This window comes from Pseudopodoces humilis, chromosome 1 (genome assembly GCF_049639895.1).
Source record: "Pseudopodoces humilis isolate 2021_Gansu_Grassland_sample_001 chromosome 1, ASM4963989v1, whole genome shotgun sequence".
NCBI lineage: Eukaryota > Metazoa > Chordata > Aves > Passeriformes > Paridae > Pseudopodoces > Pseudopodoces humilis.
The window spans coordinates 50742763-50760103 of NC_142200.1; the positions used below are offsets into that span (position 1 = coordinate 50742763).

The 17341-nt window shown below is 41.6% G+C and overlaps 1 protein-coding gene across 4 annotated transcripts in view; it reads left to right on the forward strand.

Moving 5' to 3' along the window:
- Nucleotides 1-4151: 4151 nt before the first annotated feature.
- Nucleotides 4152-17341, forward strand: part of RALBP1 (ralA binding protein 1) — a 32861-nt gene continuing 19671 nt past the window's right edge. Inside the window, exon 1 of one of the 4 annotated variants that reach the window (XM_005517257.2) lies at nt 4152-4265. The gene's annotated coding sequence lies outside the window, so the exon portion shown is untranslated. Of the gene's footprint in view, nt 4316-6212; nt 6337-8659; nt 8679-17341 lie in introns of those variants that run through there. The other 3 variants (XM_088061790.1, XM_014257075.2, XM_014257068.2) reach the window with 3 other exon arrangements.

The following is a 17341-nucleotide window of genomic DNA, read 5'->3' on the forward strand; positions in this document are numbered from 1 at the left end:
TGCTTTGAAGTATTTTTCTGTACATGAATGATTAATACTCTAATGTTCTTTCTAAAAAAACTAACCATTTTAGAAAGTTATTCATTTAGTCTTACTGATTTTGCAGGAAAAATCATAATTTATTTTGGGGTCTCTTATTTCACCCTACATCTGAATAATCAGCAAACCATCACCTACATAAGGACACGTTTTTAAAACTTCTTTCAGTCAGGAATATTCTCCAGGTAAAGCATTGGCCACTTTCATCACTGTCCTTTGAGACAGAATTGTAAATCACTGCACAAAAAGGGAAGCAAAGAGGTAATTCATATAGTAAGAAATTATACAAATCCCTAGTGTGTTTGGGGTCAGTCTGACTGAAAAGGTTGGGGGCCCTTTTGTTATTCTTTCTTTAAAAGTAAAAAAGGGTTTTGTTTAGTTGCTTTTGGGATTTGGGTTTGTTTTGTTAGGATTTTTTTGGTTTTTCCTTACAGGCACTTGAGTACAAAGGTCATAACGTGACATTGCTTTCCTGTCATTTCTTAAGGTTCCTGGCTTGCTTTTAGTATGCTTAATGGATTTCACATGTAATTCCTAAAAAATAAATATAAGAACACCTGCTTGTGTCTTTAATATTATATCTATGGTCACTCCACTGTCCCTCCCAAAATTATGGCTATTCTGATAGCTGGCTCCCAAGCCCCTCATCCTGCTGGCTGGAGTGACGTGAAGTCGGCTGGTGATTGCACAGTGACACACAGACCCAACACAGATACCCTCCGGCCTCTCCAGCCCCATGGTGCCCTGCCCTGTAAGCTGGCACTTACACCTTCAGGGGCAAAGCCTGGATACTTGTAGCCTGGGAGGAGTTTAATGAGAAAGACCATGCTGATGAGGTACCTCCAGAGCACAGCCAAACAACAGCCTAACATTTTCCTGTTAGATGGAAATATCTGTTGGGCTTGGCAAAAGGAACACCTTTACCAAGATTTGACACATTCCCTTGGCCATCTTTCACCAAATCATCAATACATTGTTAAAATTTGTGCTACTCACATGGGGGAACACACTTAGATACAAAATCTTTCTAGAAACAGAGCAAACCTGATTCAGACAAATATATCTAGGATGTAAAGATGGCCAAGGCTCAAGTTTTCTTATACCCTTTTCATTATTTAAGTATTTATAAATGTTCTTCTCATCACAGAGAACATGGAATTATTTGGCTTTGAGCAACCTGTTCTAGGGCTAGATGTTCCTGCCCAGGGCAGAGGGATTGGAAATAGATGGTCATCCCAAACTGTTCTGTAATTCTGTGGCTCCATAATACTGCTCATAGGAGTTGCTTTGGCAGAGTTCAGCATCATACACCTTTTTTGGCTCCTGCTCTGTGGTAATTTTTATGAACAATATACTTTCTCCCCCAAAGGCAATCAGTTTATGACTTCTAGGTTTTCCTGTTATATCTTCCAGCTCTCATTGTTTCACTTGTTTGCTTCAGTATGTGGCCATCTAGTTTCTTTCCTAAGCTAAATCTTTTTATGTCTGCTGTGTATTCCTTTATTGCTAAGGAGAATTACACAGTATGTCTAAAGTTATCCCAGAATGGTACAGCCCATGGAGACTCCTATCTTTCCAAGACTAACTCAACCCCAGAACCGGTTTCTTGAAGTAGTAGTAGTAGTAGGAATTATTCATTAACACAGCTATGCCTTTTCCCTTTTCTTTCCCTGACCAGATGCTTTCTGAAGCTCGCCTCCATTATTATTTTATTACTTTTATGAAGTTCAGGAACATGAGCGAGACTGATTTTCCAAGCAGAGATCTCGCCACCTCAGAATCCTTCCTTTACTTTGTCTTGAAAGCAGTAAGAATTTACGGACTGAATGTGGGGCAAGCTAAGGGTGTAAGAAAGTTCCTCAGTCTGTGTAAGTTGGCCCCAGACCACAGTGAATTTTGCAAGTCAGAAATCATCCAAATGTGTTTCACATGGCAGTAAATTGGTATAGTCAGCACTGCACACAATCACTTGTTTGTCCTCAAAATCTGGGGTAAGATTCATTCTGGGTTCATTAGCTGATGGGCCCATTGTGCATGAACTTTTGTTGGCAGTGGCCTCTAATAATACACATTCTTCAGAGCTGAGAGCCTCTGGCCACTGTCACTTCAAGTGGAGATCCTCATGGGCAGTCATCTGTAATTACTGGGGGATGTTACAGAACTAACCCTTCTCTCTTCTTGTGCCAAGAGTAAGGTGGCCATTATATATAATGAAAAAAGAAACACATTAGCTGTGATGTTAAGTTAAATAGCCTGGTGAGCCCTTGCTGTTACACTGTTTCTTCTGGAGAGGAGGAGGGAGACTAAAAGTTACAAGGTTATGTAATACGTGGAGAAGACAATATCCCTGTGCTCCAACACTAACCGGAGTGTTTACAACCCTCCCTTTTGTAGCTTCCACTGAATAGCACAAATTCCTGTGGGGGACCTTTTACATTACCGCAGGAGGTGGCACAAAGAGCTCATTCGACAGGGACTAAGCAGCATTGAGTCTCAAGTGAATAAATGGAGCAGGTGGCACGCTGCCACAGTATTAATGTGTCCAATAGGCCGGGGATTATGCTTGAGGCTGTGGGAATGAATCGGCCCTGCTTCTGACTGAAACAAATTCCCCTGTTGATGAGCAATTCTGAAAGGGATTCAAATTACGCAGGTGCTCAACATAACAGAAACTTGCATTGTAAGAGGCAAAAAAACCCCACAAAATTCCTTATAACGTTACTGTAAACAGGATGCTTCTTGAGATGGGGATATGTTCCTAGGCACGGGTCACCTCAAGCAGCATCCAGAGTGTTTCTCCATTTCTCTCGCATTCCAGAAAGTGGTAGAGAGGAGTGGGTATCTCCTCTCAGGAGGTCAGGTTTGTTATGCGGGATGAAGCTGAAACCAGTGGCTGTTCTCATGTGAACTGAGGGCATGGAATTCAGTCAGCAGTAACATCATATGGAAGGTGGCCCAGGTGTCCCCACCTGTGGGGCTGTGTCAGCTCCCACTGAAACTGATGACTTGTGGTGTTTGCTGACCTCCCACTCTGACAAGGCCATATCCATCCTTAATCACGGCCAAAAGAATCTCAGAATCAGAGAATGGGTTCAGGGAATCATGGGAATCAGGTTGGAAGGGACCACAGTGGGTCACCTGATCCAACCTCTCTGCTCAAGAAGGATCATCCCAGAGCACACAGCACAGGACTGTGTCCAGATGGTGCTTGAATATCTCCAGCAAGGGAGCCTCCACAACCTCTCTGGGCGATCTGTTCCAATGCATGGTCATCTGCAGGGTAAAGTTCTTCCACATATCCAGGTGGAACTTCCTGTGAATCAGTTTCTGCCTGTTGCCTCTTACCCTATTGCTTGACACCACTGAAGCCTGGCTTCCTCCTCTTGGCATCCTCCCTCCTTCAGATACTTATAGACATCGACGAGGTCCCCTCCCAATTGTTTTTTCTCAAGGCTGAACAGGTCGAGCTCCCTCAGTCTTCCCTGGTAACAGTCCTGCCCCTTCATTATCTTTGTTGCCCTCCACTGGAGCTGCTCCAGGAGCTCCATGTCTCCTTTGTGCTGAGGAGCCCAAAACTGGACACAGCACTCCAGATGTGGCCTCACCAGGGCTGAATAGAGGGGCAGGATCACCTCCCTCGAGCTGCTGACAACGCTCTTCCTGCTGCAACCCAGGATATCACTGGCGTTCTTGGCCACAAGGGCCACTGCCAGCTCATGGCTCAGTGACGCTTAGGTTCCTCTTGATTCCAGAGGAGCGATGGACATGCTGCCTGCCGGCTCTCGGCGGCTGCTGAGGGAGCTTCACATACGTATCTCGCCGGGATCCCCTTAGGCAGCCGGACTCCCGTGGGCCCGGGGCTTCAACAGCGATGGGGGGGCAGAGGAGCTGGAACCCCACCCCCGCTGAGCGCTGGCCGCTGGGATCTGTAGTGCGGCCAGCGACCTGTAGTGCCCCTGCCGGCAATTTCCTGAGGGGAAAACTACAGCTCCCGTCGTGCTCCGCGCGAGGGGAGACCGGGCCCGCCCGCCCCACCTGCCCCGCCCTCTCGGCCGCGCGGAGCGAGGCAGCGGCGCATGCGCGGTGGTGTGAGCTCGCGCCGCTCCCCGCCCGTCCCTGCGAGCGCCGGGCGGCGGCGGCGGCGGGATGGGGCGCGAGGCGGGGCGTGCCCGCCGCGCGTGAGGCCGAGGCGGAGCCGCTGCGCGGGCGAGCGGGACCCCCCGACGGTCAGTGCGGGGGCGCGGGGGGCGGGCGGCCGGCCCGGCCCGACACCGCGGTGAGGGGCGCGGGGCCGTTCCGGGTCCGGGCGGGCGGGCGGACGGGGGCGGAGGAAGGTGGGGGGGGAGACACAACTGGCGGCGCGAGCCGCCACCGCCCCGCGGCGCGCGCGGCTGCCGGGTGGGGGGGGGGCCGTCGCGGGGTGCTCGATAGGGAGGGGCGGGGCCTCTGGAGGCTCCGCCCATTTTCCCTCGGGTCGCTGCTCGCCCTCCTTCCCTGCCTCCTTCCTTCTCTCTCTCCTTTCCTCCTCTCTCATTTCTTTCCTTGCTTCTTCCCTTCCTTTCCTCCCTCCCCTCCGTTCCCCAGTCGGGCGGGTGTCCGGCCCCTGTGCGATACTTACGGGCCGTGTTGTTCCTCCTGCCCTTACGGGGACAGGCGCCGGGCACCTTGTGCGCCCTCTTTCCTTAGAGGTTTGCTCCCTTTGGAGCTTGCGGGATTCGCTGCAGCTCGGTCTGGGCTGTGGGTTGGCTCTCCGCAAGGTCGTTTTGGGTTATTTTTTTTTTTGTGGGGAAGGAGAGGTCAGAGATTTTTATTCGTTTACCTAGAAGTCTCATCTTAAAACCCAGAAAATTTACTGTTAGTGTAATTTTTCCTCATCTAGTACGATTAGCACGTTCTAAGCATATCGTGTTTCCTACCCGATAATGTTGTTTAGAAAGTGTGTGTTACTGTTCATCACAGAATCACAGAATTCCGTGGTTTGGAGGGGACCTCAGAGACCATCTAGTTCAAATCCTTCTGCCATGAGCAGGGACACCTTTCACTAGACCAGGTTGCTCAGAGCCCCATCCAGGCTGGCCTTGAACACTTCCAAGGATATGTTAGTGGGTGATGTATGAGCAGATACATCTTATTTTTAAGTGCTAACAGATGTTAAAACAAGTGGCAAAGAAAATGTCAGCAATCTACTTCAAAAGTATCTGTTCATGGTGGTGTGGTTTGGATTTCCCCCACCCCGATGTCCCTGAGGTTAATGATAATTGTTGATGGGAAATAATCATTAAAAAAAAAAACAGGCTAAGACCTTTTTGCCAGTTGCATAAACCAGGGTGATTTGTCCAACTCCCTTGTTCCAGCACAGGAAAACAGCCCTAACTGTGTCCTTAAACGGGTTTCTGATCTAGAAACAGCTTGAAGTGCTTATCATGAGTGATCTCATTGCCATAACCCACCCTTTCAGGGGTGATGTTAAGGCTCCATTAGATATGACGCAGGATGGTAATGGATGTAAATTTATTAATGAGCTTGCAGGAGAATGGCAGAGGGATCCCTTAGATCCCTTAGGTTTGGGTTTTGATGTTACTTGAGGTGTTGCATACAGCTCTGGTGAATAGTGCTGTGCTTCTGTTCATTTCAGCGCAGTCTGTGTATAATCCATACAGTCAGTGTGACAAGCTCTTGGGGGGTTCTTTTCTACAGAGAAATAAATAGGAATTTAAAAAGCCCTTACAGACTGTTGTAGTTTTTAGCATTTAGTACTTCTAAGTGTCTGAAATTTATTAACCCCCTTGCTGTAATATTCTAGCTAACTACATCAAGAATAGAGTGTCTATTATGTTGAAGTAGGGAACTTTACATTCCTTGTCCTAGGGATCTCATTTCTAGCTTGGAGAAAATAAGTTTTCTTTAGTCTTCCCGCATCTGAAATGGAACATAGGAATAGCTGCCTTCAAGTCTTAATACTCCATATGCAACTTTGGCATTGTTCTGTCTTAGTTAAGGTGTATTCAGGGGTAGGAAGGCATATTTTGTAGTTTGGATTGGTGGAGTTTTTCCCCAAAGTGAGGATTTCACAGTGCAATCCCTGGTGTGATTGTAGTTATGTGAGGAAGAAAGTTCTTTTTCCATAGGGCAAATTATTTCCATTTCTGTATGTGCACATCTACACTGGAATATATTGTCCTGGAATTGCGGTAACTACGTTCCTGCTTCAGAGCTGCACGGCTGGATTCTGCACAAGCACTGCACCTAACTCTTTGGGGTTCTCATTCCCATTGTACCCTTCAGGCACTCTTCCCAGTAAGTTTTAGCTGTATTTTCTTACAGAAAAGATTTGCATATTTCCTGAGTAAACAGTGCTGGTTCTTATGGACAGCTTTTAGACTAATATGGAAGATGCTGCTGTTCACCAATAAATACCACCAAATGCTAATTTACTTTCCTTCTGTAAAGCTTGGTGTCATGTAGCTAGCCTCAAAATGCCAAAATATATTGTGATATTTCCCTTCAGTTTATGGTAGTACAGTGTAACATAATCTACCAAGCTTGTCTCTGAACCAATGTATCTGATTACATTGAATCAGTGAATGATTCACTACCCTTACAACTAGCCATGGTTTGCTATGTGCATGGTTTGTTATCCTTCATTAACTCCTGCTGTTCCCTAGAGCCTCATGGGTCATAGTTTTCAAATTTTTGCTCAAAAAAGAAAAAATTAAAAGTGTATCAATTGGGCCCACAGTTAGGCTGGAAGTACCTTATGGAGTAGGAAGTTTTACTTAGGCTGCATCCCCAGAGATAGTGGTGTTCAGGGGTGACTGCTCTCCAAATAAGGTTTACATCTTCTGCATGCCAGAAGGGTAAGGATGCAGGTTGAGTTTAGAAAAAGGAAGGGTATGACTCCTTTGCTGTCCATACTTACCCTTCTCATCCCAACCATCCCTCACCTTTTGGGCTTGATATCAGGGTTGAAGGCATGGAGGTATAGTAGAGTGAAACAGACTGATGATGGCAGCAACAGCAAGTCTGCAAAGCTGAATAGCTGCAGGGATCCAGTGCTTCCTGCTTCCAGTTTTTCTTTAGGCTGCAGTGAAAACTGGGGAATGACTGCTTACTTGGGGAAGCTGCTGGGAAATGGAGGATTTATACAGTATTACCCAAGTAAGGAGTGGTGATCCAGTAAGTTGGCTCATGCAGTAAGTTGGCTCAAATATATCCAAGGAGTTTCTAGTTTATTCTGTCCTGTTACTAGCGGATAATGTACTAGGAAAAAAATTATTTAGGTTTCATCAGTAAAATGCTGTGACAGTTGTCAACTATTAGAATTTTTGAAAAAGATAAATGTGAGGTACAGTGACTTCAGTGGATAACAAGAAGGTGAAAACAACACTTAATACCTGAATGAAGTAGGTCTGACCAAAAATATCTGGAATGTATAATTGGGTCCTTAGTGTTGTTTATTATTAATTATGCATTAAAAAAGCACAGAAGGCATCTCTTTTTCTTATCTAATGATGAATTCCACATATACATCAGAGACTGAGATCTGTAAATTCAAAACCACCAGATCACAGCATTTAGAGCAATCAGTTCACTACCTACAAGGAGTATTTCCTTTGATAATTAATTAAGGTGTGTTTAAATAGAGAACATGATTTGGTATTTTTTCCTTGTCTAGTTCCTGTGATACTAAGTAAACAAAAGTACAGATAATGAAGATGTCCCAGTTTCTTCCAGAAGCAACTTTGTGTGGGATTCTGACAAGAAAATAGCAACTAATTTTTTACTAAACACATCATTTTATAATAATAAAGGAAAAGTTCTTGCCACATGCTAAAACAGTAATGTAAATCAGTACATATAGTGAGTTGTTAATGTGTGTTAATAGTAACATGATACTTAGCCCAGTTTAATAAATATTTGTAGAGAAAATATTATATTTTAAATAAGCAAATTTATTATTGTTTCCTACAGAAATAGGAAATAGTGCAGAATAAAATGATGCAATTATTCTGATATAATACTAATAATCGAAGAATGTGATGTAAGTTACTTCATCTATGCTGCTGTGCCCTTAATTGTTAATAGCTTACCATCAGTCAATTTGTTGTAAGTGCTAGGAAGATAGGCAAAAATACAGACCTTATGCAATCAATGCAAGGAGAAGATTTCTTTAAAAGAAGGATTACGATCCTTGGTGTTACATTAATTTGTGATATGACCTTGTAGGTGATCCCTGCCTTGCTTCCATCCAGTCTCTCTCTTTGCTGGAGGAAGCAGGGAATGGTTAATGATTCTTGCCAGCTACAACCTGACAGGATCACAGTGCTGGGGCAGACCCTATGTGAAGGTGCTGAGATGCCCTATTTTGGCTGCTGGGGGCTATACTTTTTCATAGGAATAGGTCCACCCTTCAGTGCAGTGGAAGGGTCAGCTTCCCAAACAGTAGGAGCATATTCCTCATATCCACTCTGCCATCTTTATTCTCTTTCTCACCCACAAGGAACAGAACTTATTTAGACTGGCTATTCTGGTCTCTGGAGGCACACAAGGAAAGCAGGGGATGAGTGATGGCTGTTTGCATGAGGTGGGAACGGCCAGATGGTTGCTGGAGAGGAAGAAAGAGGAGTGAGTGCTGGATGGTAAGGTTTGACATTCCAAATCAGAATACGAGTTTGGACCAAACTGAAAATTATTTTAAGGAAAATAAATTTAGTTTCATGTTCGTTGTTTTGTACATTTCTTAGCAGTGACTAACTCTTGAGTCAATTCCTATAGTTATGTATAGATAAAATGTATTTTTACACATTTTTGTCCTCTCTAGCATGAAAATTTCACAGGTTTCTGTTATCTAGGTGAAGGCTGCTCATGAAGCTTGCTTCCTGTTTCACAGTTCAGTAGGATCTCTTGGCTTTTTCTTTTACTAGAGGACAAGACATCTGGCAGAAAGGAGCTCTTGGAACTGATCATAGAACTCTACTACCAGAGCTCAAAGAATGATTTTTGAAAACACAATATATGATGATAATTCTGTTAACTTGACACTAGTGGAAAAAAGAATATCACAGTGACAAAAATTGCAGCTTCTCTTTCTCATAAAAAAATAAGTAAGAATTCTTCAAGGGTATTACTTTGTTTTAAAATCATACTAAACTTTGTAAAATAGGAGTTACACCTATGAGTTTGAAGTTGTGATTTAATGTTTATCCTCTAATGGCTTTTGTGAAATTTAACATTTAGCCTACCCTGGTGGTGAAGCTTGTTGCAACTTTAACATTTCTAGCCTGCCCAGTTGTGTTTTGTAAATACAACGGTCTGCAGTCAGGCACAGAATTTTTATGGATGTTGCCATGAAAAGAAAATTTTCAGTGAGTTTTATGGGCATGAATTAAATTGAATACTAAATGCAAATTCTGGTACTAAACATGCCAGCAATTAAACTCTCTCATTTCACCACTGCTACTAGTAGTAGTGGTTTTCTACCATGAATACTATGGAAGTTCATAATTCTCAGTTACTGTTTTCCTATATCCAGTATACTGCTTTTGCATACTTAATACTGAGTGTATTAATGTAGTGTATAATTACTGATAAAAGGTAGTTAAGTTGACAGATATTTTACTGTATTTGTACTGCTCCATTAGATTTTAATACTGTGAACCAAATGCTGTATCTAAAAGTGTAATGCTAATCCATACAGAATACCATTTTTGTTTTTTTAAACTGGATTCAAAGAAAAGTGTAATTTCCTCTTCTGAGTTTCAATTGTGGTGTCTTCAAAGGAGATGCCGTTCTTTAAAGATAGCCTAAAGAGCTTTTCATATTTTATGGGATAATTTTAATTGATTGAATGGACTAAAAATGTAAGAGCTTGGGGGGAAAAATACCAAGTGATTGAACAGATTTACCCAGAAACTCCTTGGATTATTTCTGTCTAGTGATTTTAGCTTTTCTTGTTCTTTAGGTGTTTTAGTCTGTACAAATTCTGTAAGTGTTCCTTGTGCTGGCCACTTGTTATTTTAGATGCAGAGATCTTTCACAGGTCATGCTTCTGAAATTTTCATCCTGAAATTTTGGGTTGCAGTTCTCCAAAATTCATGCAATGAGTACCAGTGGTGAGCAGATGCGTTTTAAGTAGTCAGGTTTTGAAAGGTTGCTGGAGGAAACAAATATCAACTTTCCAGCTGAAAGAGGAAGGGATGAACATGTGGAGTTCTTTGCTGATTCAGTAAATTAGTGTGACTGATGTACTAGGATGTATATTTAAAATCATGTTTCTTCACAAAGATAATTAAGAACTAATTTTTTGGCAGTGGCTTTTACAAATGTACCTTTGAATATGCCAGAACCTGTATACACCACCAAAAAGCAGTAGAGAAGGCACAATAGTTTTACCCACATAATTCATTTTGTGCTGCAATTTTATATCAATTTTTATATTTTATTTGGTCTATGATCAAATTTGCTTGCAGTTTTCTATGGCAAACTTTCTTCTTTTGGTTGCTTGTTTCTTATAAATCCTTTAGGAAGTAAGTTTTTAATGTTATTTCAGTCAAACTTCAAAGACATCTAAAAGATACACAAACATGTCAAAGAAGTTTGCAGTTAGTGGGTATCATTAGGACAGTCAGTTGTTGGTGGATATTTTGACAGGGTAATTACATTTGGTGGGTTTTAGTACTTACGTGCAAGGATTTCACCACTCTTAAAATTGCCTTACATTGATGGAAGCAGTTTTATCCTATTTTAAGGGAGGGGTAGGACAAAGGCTATCTTTGGCCTTATATGTATTGGGGCTTCCATTAAACTATCTGCTCTAATTTTAATTAAAGCAGCATGACTTAGGTTTAGACAAGGAAACACAACAGATTTGGGAATGGCAGTCAGAACTTGTTTGGTCCTGTGATATCAAATACGAAACTTTTCCTCCATCTGTGAAGCATACAGTATTTTTAATGTTGTATCTGTGTTATTATTCAGTTAATTTTTATTATATTTGGCAGGTAAGTTGAAAACATCAATCAGTGTATTTCTTAAGGTATGAGGGTTTTCTTTGTGAAATTCTCAAGATGTAGGATTGCTGAAAACTGCTGCTAGTAGATGCTACAGATTGACCTAAATGAAGCCTGTTTTAGAAAATATATGTGAATTTAATTTTAAATTCTAAGGATGTATATACATTTTTCTAGAAGGGCAGTGTTTCACATAAGCTTTCTTCTAAGGCTGTTTGACTAGGTAAATCGGCATAGAAGACAAGGCAAATACTGTGAACTTTTGGGTCCTGCTGCTGTTCCAGTAATTGGCATTTTAATGGATGACAGATTTCTGCTTTCTCGGCAGAGACCAGCAGCTACCCCATGGTGGGTGGTACTGCACCTTGCCTTGCATGTATTTGTGAATGTTTTCTGTGTTCACATGCGTGACATTTTGCAACATCTCAGCCCTGGAGGTGGTGATGTTAATCATAATTAATAATCTGCTGAGCTTGTAAATATTAAAATTGACTTTCCCCTTTGGGTATTGAATGAATCTGGGACAGACATGGAAAACAGAACTTGTTAATCCCATCTCTACACATGGTACTGAAAAAAATAACTAAAAATTCAGAAATTTGCTGAAAGGCTAAATCCTTTATGTGGTGTTGATGGAGAGTTGTCACTGGCATTAATGGGAATATGTTTGGGAAGAAGAGATCTTATAGCCCTACTCTTGTATGGAAACTTAACATACCATGCTAAAAATAAAAATTTTGTTTTCCATATAAAATGAGTTTGAAAGACATTGACATCTATTCCCTCAGGTTCCTGCTGCAGACATAACATGGATCAGCAAAACAATTATTTTGTTGGCATGTCTCAAAACAGATCTCAAAATAAAACAAGCTACATCAGAAAAAAACCTTTTGGTGGGTAGAACTGCATCTACAACAAGGCTGTACTAAAAACTGCTGTGCTGGGAGCACAGAAATGTTACACATCAATCCATTATTGTTAAGTTGGGAAAACGTTTGCGTGCAGCCCAGTCTGTGCTTGATATTCCTCAAATTGGGCTTAATAAAGCAACCAGTGAAGGCTGATTTCCAGGTCAATAGCCATTGATGTTAGCTTGTTAATAATCAGGACTCTTAAGCCAAAAGCAAAGGTGATGCAGATAGACATAGTTATCAAATAATCACTAAGAATAATCAGCTGATAGACACAGTTATTAAATAATCACTAAAAATAATAAGAGAAGCTGTTATATAAACAATGTTTCTGGATCGAAGTATTTTTTCACTTTTCCTTTTTGTTGTTATGGTAGAACGGGTTTTATCTCAACCACCATAGTTCCATTTAATATTCACTAGAAGCTGAACATGTTTTACCATTGTTGCACTGGAACATGCAGGGTTTTAAACATGGAAAGAATCATACATGGAAATTGATCATCTCTGTTGTGTATCACACTGTGAAGAAATCCAAGCAAAGCTGTTCTTTACTTCCTCTTATGCTACAGAGTTGTCAGTTCAAGTGACATCCTGTAATTGATAGATCTTTCCATCTGTGTTCAATACATGGTGGCAAAAATTCAATGTAAAGCATAAGAAAGTTAATTTTCACAGTTCAAGCCCTGGAGGTTTGTATGTCATTAATATACTTTCAGAAATTGCTTATTTCTGGGAATGATAAGGTCATAGAATTGAATAGTCTTTGCCTTTGGTAAGGTGAACTGGATTGTTTGTACTGACCTCCCAGTGACTTCTGCAAAGTTAATGCAGTTTGAAAATTCTATGAATAAAATAATCACAATTCACCCAATTCAGTGAAGAAGCGTGATGCTTCTAATTGATTTTTTTCTGTATCCAGTCTGAAAGATGGTATCTCAATACTGGATTAAAAAGCCACACTGTCTGGACTCAGTGTGCAGTTCTCCATGCAGCACCCATGCTCTGCCATTCCCTCTGTGTTAAGCACGTTCATGCAACTGCAAGAGCGTGGCAAGGGTCTGTCCCTATGGCACTCTGTATTTGAGGGTGGCAGCAGGTGGCTCTCGAAGGGCAAACCAGCAGACACCAGTGAAGTGACATTTGTAGAGGGGCACACACCAGTCCTGGTTTCGTTGTAATTGGCGTGGGTATGAAAGATAATGGTGGTGCAGGAGCAGTGGCACCTGCTGCACATGTCAGCTGTGTGTGTTCCCAAGAGTTCCACAGAGCTTGAACTCTACTGCTGGCAGGAGCCTCACAATGCCTTGCTGCATCTCCACTGTTGAATTTGCCAGGTGAATTACTGCTGTTACAGAAAGGTCAGTGCACTATAGCACTCATTTCTGGTGTGTGGGCACTCCCAGATTTGTTGCCGCTGTTAAATCCAAAGCAAAGAGTCTTTGCTAATTGCTGCTTACCCTTGCCATTTCTAGTATCTTAGCATGTGTTAGCTAAGACACTCTTAAAAAAAAAAAAACCACAAAATTGGAGTTTTTACAGGCTTAGTTGTTTTTTATTGGGTGCTGGAACTGAGTGTGCAGAGCTCTGGCCCTTCTGGAAAACTAGATTCTGTTCTCTGATGTTTGATCTGTCACAGGTAGTCTGCAGATGCTCTTGAAAGAACAGCAGAAATGCTTAAAACTGTAAAATATTTTATGCCAAATCCATTGGTTTTTCTTCTACTTAATTTTGCATTTTTTACTCTGAATAGCACTTGCTTTTTAAACGGTATTTGTAGTACATTCAGCTCAACCAGTCATGGGTTTAGGGTGTTTGGTTTTTTCCCCTGATTCCACTAAATTGACAGCTGTTCTCAAGCTGGCTGCATTCAGGTACTGGAGTGTGACTGAAGGATGCTGTAGTTTAAAGTCTCTGATCAGGGGAATTTGTTATTAAATAGATCCAGCCTAGGAACTGATTAAAGTATAATAATTAGTATTAATTTGCTAAATCATAATCGCTATATGACTTGCTGCAGACCTTTGGGGACTAGACAACTCTTTGAAGGACTTGTTGGAGAATGTGAATTGTAAAAAAACTTGTTTGTCCCAAGGACAAACAAAACCAGTGGCGATACTATGTTTATAGGGATTGTTAAGAAAGTAAACTGCATATCTTTTGTTGTATTTTTCTGCCTTCCTCTGTTACGTAATAAAACTTTCTGTTCTGCTGTTCTGTTTTACAAGCATTAGTGCTGGTAAAAGTGAGAATTTGGAAAGGTGGACAAGAGTGAAGAAGGGGTGGGGTTATCACACCAGGAATAATTCTAAGGCCAGTCTAAGCAATAGTGGGTATTCTATATGTTGCACACTGTGGTGGTTTTCAGAAGTATAGGAGGGTTCAATAAGTTAGCAAGACAGTTGTAGTATTCATTTAAATTCTCAGTAATTCTGTTCTTATCAAAAGCTACCATATTTTAATTTGGACTGGAAAGTTTTGTTTCAGAGGTTGGTACTTTTTTTTTTTTTTTTTTTTTAAAAGCACTGACCAAATTCTTCAAACTATTTATGAGAATTCAGCTAGCAAGAAAATATCTCTTTTCTGTAATAATGTTTTGGTAATCAGGCAAACCTTTTTAGTGCTACTTGTAATTTATAGGGGAAACCTAAATTTGGCTGAAGACCTCCCAGATTGCCTTGCTTGTGTGTGGCTAATAATCTGCAGAAATTTTTGTGAGAACTGAGTGTGGGAGAAATAGAAGGTGGTAAGGGAAACCTGTGAAACAGTGAGCAGCCAAGAGATGAGGTTAGATGAGACACTGGGTGTGGAGAACAGGAGTGGTGAAACTAGGGCTGCACAGGTCTAGGTTGTGAACACCTGCTTGGTGAGGAAAAGATTGTGAGATAGAGGAGGTGCAGTCCTGATTGTGGAGGAACTGGACTGCAGGAAAGAAGATGAGGAAGCAAATAGAGAGAGCCTGGGGAAGAGTGTGACTAAACCATGGAGTGGGAAACTAATGTACTGGCCTTGAGTACTATTACTGGAGGTATTGGATTACTTTTTGCTGATAAGACCATGGCAACCAAGAGCCAGATTTACTGGGGGTAAAAACAGAGAATCCTGAACAGTGGAGTAGCACGTTGTCAAGAAGTTTGGAGAATGAGAAATTATTCTCAGGGTGGGCAGTAGCAGTTGCAGTGCAGGTGGCTGATAGTCAAGATACTCCTGCAGAAGGCTGGTCTGGGTGCAGTGCCCATTTGCCTCATGGTGCAGAGTTCAGGCCTTCTGCTTGTTACTTGAGAAAGCTGCCAAGCAAAGCAATTAAACAGCTTGTAAGCTGGACAGTTATTTGTAAGAATGCCTCATATATTTGGCTGTGATCATGATGTAGGGCATTGCTTTGAAAGTGCTTCATTGTCAGTTGATTCAGCCAGGGAAGGACATGTGGGAGGACTTGCTGGGATATCCCTGAAGGATAGAATGAGCCACATTGAGGGGAGCCACATGTGGGGCATAGTTTGTGTACCCTCTGTATAGGTATTGGTTGTTACCCTGTAACAAAGATCTGCACCCAGACTTTTCTTGCAGACTTTTCTTGCTTTGGAGTAGTGGGATGTAAATTGTCACAGCCTGCCTCTCCAGGGAAGTAGGATGTTACAGCAAAATAGGATTGTGAAAGTATAGCCAGTGCAAGAGGCAGCAACATGGGACAGGGGCTTTTCTTAGGCAGTTCTGGTCCATCTCTTTTCAATGTGCTCTCTTCTGGAGCAAAGCTTTCAACCATCCATCCCCTTCCAGGGATCCAATTTTTGTTTTTCCCAGAATGTGTCTCTTGGAAACAGCCTGTGAATTGCATCCTGATGGAGCTCTACAGAATTTTGTAGGCTAGGTGCTGTAATACTCTTTTCCCTGAAGTGAACCAAACTGGAAAGCATGTGCTGCCACATATCTGGAGATTGTATCTTCATATGATTACAAGACTTTATCATAATGGGATTGGAAACCCTCTTTTTGATATTTCTAAAATGTCTGGGGTATTATTTAATTATTTATTTTAAGGCTGGCTCCCTACTGATTAGATTAGTGAAGAGCTGGAATACCCTCAGTAATAGGGAGTATTCTGGATACAGCTGCATATTCTAAATGTGAGCTGGCTCCTCCAAGAGCCCGCTCAGATATGGATGTGGTCTGTAGCTCACTGACTGTCGAGAGCTAAGTAGTTTTGTCTGTTTGTATATCACTTCTGAGCTGGAATGGACTCTCAGAGGGGAACTTGAAATGCTTTGGATGGTGCTGTAACTGGCAGACTTTATCCATCTGCAGGTAAATGAGAGACCACACAAAGGTGGTTTTGTTACTTTTAGAGGTGATCTGATGCTGGCATGATTTGAAAAATGTACAGCTTGCTCCTATGTGAATTCAACTGTATGATTATATACCCTCCTTTGAAGTAAATTTTCCAGCATTCTCATGGCATCACATATCCTGTAAAGTAATCTGATGTTTAGGAGCTGAGTTCTGATAAGCAATTTGTATTTTATTTTATCAAAAAAATTCTGTGAAATCCCTTCTTGGGTGTTTAATTTTTGCCAATTATGAAGAGTGTGTGACTCACAGGGGAGTTACTTAATGCTGTGTTTTTGTGATTACTTGTGACTTGCGAAATTTTGAACTTGCTTTGCCTGTCTACATGAAGTACTTCCCTATTCCTTCTCCTTTTATGTCTGTGTTGCCTTATGAAAGAAAGGAAAGGGCACTGATTTTATACCTGGCCACTGCTTATTAAATGAAACAGACTGAAATGCTGCCATGCAGTTAAATGTCAAAATTACGTCAGAGGCCATCTAAGAAGTGTTCAAATGAAAACTGTGATTTGTATTAAGCTTTTCAGTATGTTATAAAAAATGCCATAGGTACAGAACTTAGATGTGACACAGACCTTGTATAGTCTTGGTAAATAAGTTCTTACTCGATCTTTTCATCTTATTCAAGTCTCAACAGTTACACGAGTACCACTCATGGTTTCTGAAGTGTTTTGACATTCTTAGCCCACAAGTGATAACTTTTTATTCTTTCTTCTTATGGTTTCTTACTTTCCAAAATGGAGCTGTGTTTGCTGCTAGGATATTTTTTGTCCAAATATGGTGTGCCTCATTTCTACAAGAATGAGGTCCTTCACACATGTCCAAATCTTTTGGACTGAAGGTCTGTGATGAGTGAGGTACTGCTGTGCTCTCTGTCTTGCTTTTGGATAATTGTGGTAGAGCAGGTATTGGTAGCTGAGTGAGTGTCCTTACTCTGCCTCCATCCTTTGATTAGTGACTTTTTATGACTATTTTCAATGTAACACCCATTTTTTCAGAGGGTTTCTGTTTGTGGCAAAAATGGAATGACTGGGGA